This window comes from Euprymna scolopes, chromosome 19 (assembly GCF_053919585.1).
Source record: "Euprymna scolopes isolate OS-2025 chromosome 19, ASM5391958v1, whole genome shotgun sequence".
Lineage (NCBI taxonomy): Eukaryota > Metazoa > Mollusca > Cephalopoda > Sepiida > Sepiolidae > Euprymna > Euprymna scolopes.
In genome coordinates, this window is record NC_136500.1 from 40,538,111 (window position 1) to 40,545,610 (window position 7,500).

Below are 7,500 nucleotides of genomic sequence, written 5' to 3' on the forward strand. Positions count from 1 at the left end.
AACTCTTGACAAAATGTAAGCACTGGTGCTGTTTGGGTTTCGGTTCATTTCCCTACGAATTTTATGAATATCACGATGTGAAAAGTTTCTCCTGGTGTCTTTATCCTTTCTGAATTTGGCGTTGGGGTTGTTCACGAATGAAGCCAAAGTTCTTGGATCCCTTTCCAGCTTTATACCTAAATCTTTGATGAACAATCCTTCTGCGAGTCCAGCAACAATCCTTTCCTTTTCGATAACCGTTAATCGCTTCTTTTTTTGAGCATTTAAAAAAAACCTACAAGAAAGCAATGGCCAGTATAAATTACTTGATAATAAATAAAATGTCGTGAATATCGCATGGATTTGAACAAAATTTTGGGAAATAACTAACCTTGAAACAGTCATTTGATGATACAATTTTCATTTTTGTGTGACGTATATTTAGTGAAGTAAATGTATGTATATTATATATATAAGTAAATATATATAAGTATATATATATATGTAAATATATATATATATATATATATATAAAAATGTATATATATATGTAAATATATATATGTAAGTAAATATATGGATGTAAATATATATATATACAAATACATATATGTAAATATATATATATTTATGTAAATATATATATATATATATGTATGTTTACATGTATGTATGTGTAAATATATATATATGTAAATATGTATATGTAAATATATGTATATGTAAATATATATATGTAAATATATATATATATATATATATATATATACGTATATATATGTATGTATATATATATATATATATATATATATATATATATATATATATATATATACAGGGTGTCCACAAAGTCTTGCTACATTATGTAGCCAGACTTTGTAGCCACCCTGTATATATGTGTAAATATATATATACAATTTTCATTTTTGTGTGACCTTTAGTTAATAAAGTAAACGTATGTATATACTATATATATATATATATATATATATATATATATAAGTATATATATACAAGTTTAATTTATTTATTTAAATATATGTAAATATATGTAAATATAAATATATATATATATATATATATATATGAAAATATGTATGTATATATAAACCCAATTTTAATTTTTTTGTGACGTATATTTAGGGAAGTAAATGTATGTATATTATATATATATATATATATATATATATATAAGTAAATATATATATATAAGTAAATATATGCAAATATATATATAAGTAAATATATAAATATATGTAAATATATATAAACATATGTATAAATATATATATATATATATATGTAAATATATCTATATGTAAATATATATCTATATGTAAATATATATATATATATGTAAATATATATATATGTAAATATATGCATAGGTATATATATATATAAGTAAATATATATACATAAGTAAATATATATATATGTAAATATATATCTGTAAATATATATCTGTAAATATATATATATCTGTAAATATATATATATATGTAAATATATATATATTTACATATAGATATATATATATATTTCCTTATATATAATATATAAGTATATATATATAAGTATATATATAGAAGTATATATATATATATATAAGTTTGTATATATACTAGCAAAATACTCGTCGTTAATTCCCAAACTTTGTGGACCTGGCGCGAACGCAGACCCCACAATTATAATGAACCACCGTCCTGCCAGATCAAACATGTCCATTTTTTTTTTCTCGATACATCTATCATTATATGTAATCAGTTTTTTAAAATAGTCAACCATATAGGACCCTCTTCGTGACCACACACACACACACACACACACACACACACACACACACACACACACACACACACACACACGGACATTCATCTTTATAATGTATATATATATATATATACATATATATACTTATATATATATATATACTTATATATACATATATATACTTATATATATACTTATATATATATACTTATATATATATACTTATATATATATACTTTATATATATATGTATATATATATAAGTATATATATATGTATATATATATAAGTATATATATAAGTATATATATAAGTATATATATAAGTATATATGCATATATAAGTATATATATATAAGTATATATATAAGTATATATATATAAGTATATATATATATATATAAGTATATATATATATATATATATATATATATATATATATATATATATATATATATACTAGTAAAAGTATCCGTCGTTGACTGGGTTCAAAAATAGCCTACAGAAAATGGACTCTGATTTATGAAAGTTGGATAGGTTATGAAAAGGAAGGGTTGTAAATACATAGCTTCGAATTCGGGGGTATCAAAACCAAAGCTGAATATGATGAAAATAAAAATAAATAGATAAACCCCATAATTTATTATACCATACCTGTTCATACTGAAACACTTATCACTATATTCTGTGGATCTATATTAAAAAACCTTGTTAAACTTTGTGACATATTTCCATTCTATGGAGGTCAGGTGACAACGAACACCCAACAATTTCATTATACCATCCCTGTTTAAATTAAAACATATTTATCAAAGTATTCTCATGTACATCTATATCAAAAACACTTGTAAATGTTTTTTTTTAATTTTTTTTATTTCAATGCTTTGTGGACCAGAATTGAAACTCGACCGCCTTTTCCCATTAAGCTTCGAATTATCATGGTCTAAAGAGTATTTCTTTGCTGTTATGAGTGGTTTGGATCGAAAATTTTTAGTTACCAATGTATAAATGTATGTATGTATGTATGTATGTTTGCATATCTGCCCATCACTTTCGACAGAGACGACGGATTTTCTCAAGATGAGTATTGTTTTGAATTCGACCTTTCAGACGACAAATATCGAAAAATTGGCTAAAAGCATTAACACCTTTACCTTAAACTGGGCACTTTTCTACAGGGGCGTCGCTTTTTTTTTTTTTTTTTTTTTGAAAGTCATCTTTCGATTATTTAGCCTTAATTTAAAAAAAATGTCACTTGGCGGTGGTCGTAACAGCATAGACATCAGTTTTTTCCCCGTTCTTTTCCTCCTTTGCGGTACGGGTTCGAGCCTGCCTTCCTACTACCACTTTTTTTTTTGTTTGCTCAACATACACATCCAAACACCCGGAGAACGCCGGGCTGAAATGCTAAGTGAAAATGTGTGTGTGTGTGTATGTGTGTGTGTGTGGTGTGTGTGTGTGTGTGTGTGTGTGTGTGTGTACATTTCCCTACCAAAAAACTCTTTCAGTTTTCGGTCTAGAGACTCGAAATATTACATAAGTAGTATTGATATTTGGGAAACTCTTTTTACTCGGTTTTCGGCAAGAAATTTGGCTGTCACATGTTCAGAAAACTCTACCAAACTCCTCCGCCACTTTTGGGTCTGAATAATTGGAATTTTAAATGTAGATTACTTGGACATGGATCAAACTCTTTAATTTGATTTGAACTCAAAAAATAAATGTTAAGGGGTCAAAATTGGGGTCGAAGTTTAAATAAAATAGACCTCTGTAGTCGCTACTAAATTACTCAGTCATTTTCGGGTCTAAACATTTGAAATGTATACATAACGTATATTCAGACATGCGACAAGAATTTTAATTAGTTTGGGGACGGAAATTTGGCTACCAAATGGACAAAATTGAAAGAGTTGACCATTGCAGACTCTACCCAATTCATCTGCCAATTTTGAATTTTAGATGTAGGTAACTTGGAAATGGGTAAAATTTTGTAGTTTGATCTGAGACCAAATAATAACTATGAAGGGGTAAAAATTAATACGAATTTAAAACCAAATGACCTCTATGGTTCCTACGGAATTACTCCAACAATTTGGTCTAAACATTTGAAATTTTATGTAAAATTTTATATAAATAAAAAGTGTATTCACACGTAGGACAAGGTATGAAAAGTACATAGGGCTCGGGCAAAGCCGGCTAATTGCTAGTAGTATAATAAAATAAAATAATAATATAGACAAATGAGTATAAAAATGCTATAACCATACAATAAGCTTACACAAAATATATAATGAAATGATACACACACACACATATATATATACATATATATATATATATATATATATATATATATATATGCATATATGTTTTTTTACCCACATTATTGGTTACTTATGTGCGTACATGTTTTTGTAGTGCCTTTTTCTAAGAGACTAAACTATCAAGCCACGTTTTTGTCCTATAATGTTTGTATCGATAAACATACTATAAATACGCTCTGTTTATTTAGCGGGAACTTTTTGATAAACACAGGAGTTTCAGTGGATGTACGTCTAGGAAACTAAAAGTATACACTTATATATATATATATATATATATATATATATATATATATATATATATATATATATATATATGTGTGTGTGTGTGTGTGGCAGCAACTCGTCCTCGAAGATTGCCATTACTTTATATATCTCTAGCTCAAATGACGCAAACACGAGCGGGTCCAAGCTGTGGTGCACCGATTACCTACCAGGCCAGACCCTGGAAATTCCAGGGCCGTTATTGCCATTGACGCCCATATTTGCATCAGTCCTCATTTAATGTCCGTTTGACATTTTAAGCTAAAGCCAACCTTTTTGTTATCGAAATAAACACTGATTGCAAAATGTGTATTCCGTTGCATATCATATATGCACACTTATATATATTCATCTATCTATCAATCTATCTATCTATCTATCTATCTATCTATCTATATATATATGTATTTATGTATATATATATTTATGTATATATATATTTATTTATATATATATATGTATACATATATATTTATGTATACATATATATTTATGTATATATATATATTTATGTATATATATATTTATGTATATATATATTTATGTATATATATATATTTATGTATATGTATATATATTTATGTATATATATATATTTATGTATATAAATATTTATGTATATATATTTTTTGTATACATATATATATGTATTTATGTATATATATATATTTATATATATAGATATCTATGTATATATATTTATGTATATATATACATATATATTTATGCATATATATATTTATGTATATATATTTTTTGTATACATATATATATGTATTTATGTATATATATATTTATATATAGATATTTATGTATATATATATTTATGTATATATATACATATACATTTATGTATATATATAGATATTATGTATATATATATATATATATATATATTTATGTATATATATATGTATTTATATATACAATGATGATCATATTTATTGGCACGGTAAAATAAAAGTTAAATTTTGTCTAATAAATTCTAAAAAAGGGATTAAATTAAAGAAAATAACAAAGTATACTATGTATTTTTAACTAGTCTTTCCGATGCAGCAATCGGATTTTAGAAAAAATAAATAACAAAGGAACAACAAACATAATTGCAAAAAACCCTTGTTTAAAATTATTGGCACGGCTTTGTTTTTCTTTTAGTATCAGTATAATATCAGTCAATTTCCGGTTTACGTGCTTTCTGAACTTTTTTATAGCCATATTATGCTTGTTTAACGCTAATTCAGTGAATAATTTTTTTCAGATAATTTTTAGATAGCGATTTATTTAAACTATTATAAGTGACTAAATTATAATTTTCAATCGCCATGGTTAAAACTAAGGAACACAGCGAAGACGTCAGGAATCTTGTTGTAGCATGCCATACCAATGGGGAGGGCTATGATAAGATTTCAAAGAAGCTAAACCTTCCCAAATCCACTGTTAGAGCCATAATAAACAAGTTCAAATCGCAAGGCAACGTTATGAGTTTAGAGGGTAGAGGGAGAAAAAGGATTCTTTCCCCAAGAGATGAACGGAAAATTGTTCGACAAGTAAAACAAAACCCAATGATCTCTGTTGGGGAGATTGTTGATGAACAGAGCACCTCTGGAGTGAATGTATCTCGACATACAGTTGGTAGAGTTTTGAAGAGAGCTGGTTTAAAAGCATGTCGTCCGAGAAAGACTCCCTTATTGAAGCCTATGCCCCTGAAAGCAAGGCTAGCCTTTGCAAAACGTCATATTGATAAAGATGTTGCATTCTGGAAACCTGTTCTATGGACTGACGAAACGAAAATAGAGTTATTTGGCCATAATAAAGTGTCTTATATTTACAGAAAATCTGGCGAAGCTTTCCTGCCTAAGAACACCATACCCACAGTGAAGCACGGTGGAGGCAGTTTGATGTTTTGGGGATCCTTTGCTGCCTCTGGACCAGGGCGACTTGTTAAGGTCACAGGTAGCATAAAAAAGGAAGATTATGTTAAAATATTGGATGAAAACCTGAAAGACTCTGCTAAAGAGCTCTCACTTGGTCGTCGTTGGTGGTTCATGCAAGATAATGACCCAAAGCATTCGGCTAAACTGACTAAGAAATGGCTTGAGGACAATCATATTAATGTTTTGGAGTGGCCATCACAAACCCCAGACCTTAATCCAATTGAAAATTTATGGAGAACATTAAAATTGAGGGTAATGCAAAGGAAGCCTAAGAATCTTATTCAATTGGAGGATTATTGTCAGGAAGAGTGGGCTAAAATTACTACTGAAGAGTGCAACAACTTGGTTGTAAACTATGAAAAGCGACTGAGGAAGGTAATCAAGGCCAAAGGCTATACAATTGATTATTAAATAAATCGTGACAATAATTTTGAACAAGGGTTTTTTGCAATTATGTTTGTTGTTCCTTTGTTATTTATTTTTTTCTAAAATCCGATTGCTGCATCGGAAAGGCCAGTTAAAAATACATAGTATACTTTGTTATTTTCTTTAATTTAATCCCTTTTTTAGAATTTATTAGACAAAATTTAACTTTTATTTTACCGTGCCAATAAATATGATCATCACTGTATATGTATATATATATGTATTTATGTATATATATACATTTATGTATATATATATTTATGTATATATATATTATGTATATATATATATTTACTATAAATATATATTTGTGTATATATATATATTTATGTATATATATATATTTATGTATATAAATACATATATATATATATTTATGTATATATATTTATGTATATATATACATATATATATATTTATGTATATATATATATATGTATAGATATACATATATATATTTATGTATATATATATATTTATATATATATATATATATATATATATATATAGAGAGAGAGAGAGAGAGAGAGATGTTTTTATTTGTTTTTGTTAGCGATACCCTTTGAATGAATTCAATTATTTATATGAAAGTGCATTTTTACCTAAATGCGAGTTGGGAACAATTTTCCAATCGACCAATTTGGTACTCCCTAAATGAGGAGCGGCATATATATATTAATTTATTTTATTTATTAATTTATTTTAAAAATATGTATATATATATATATATATATATATATATATATATGTATATATATATATATATTGTATATATATATTTATATATATATGTATATATATATA

At 26.0% G+C, this 7,500-nt stretch overlaps 1 protein-coding gene across 2 annotated transcripts in view; it reads left to right on the forward strand.

The window, feature by feature from the left end:
- LOC145303543 (uncharacterized) overlaps positions 1–7,500 on the forward strand; it is a 573,173-nt gene that overhangs the window by 44,704 nt on the left and 520,969 nt on the right. The gene's annotated exons all lie outside the window — the stretch shown is intronic.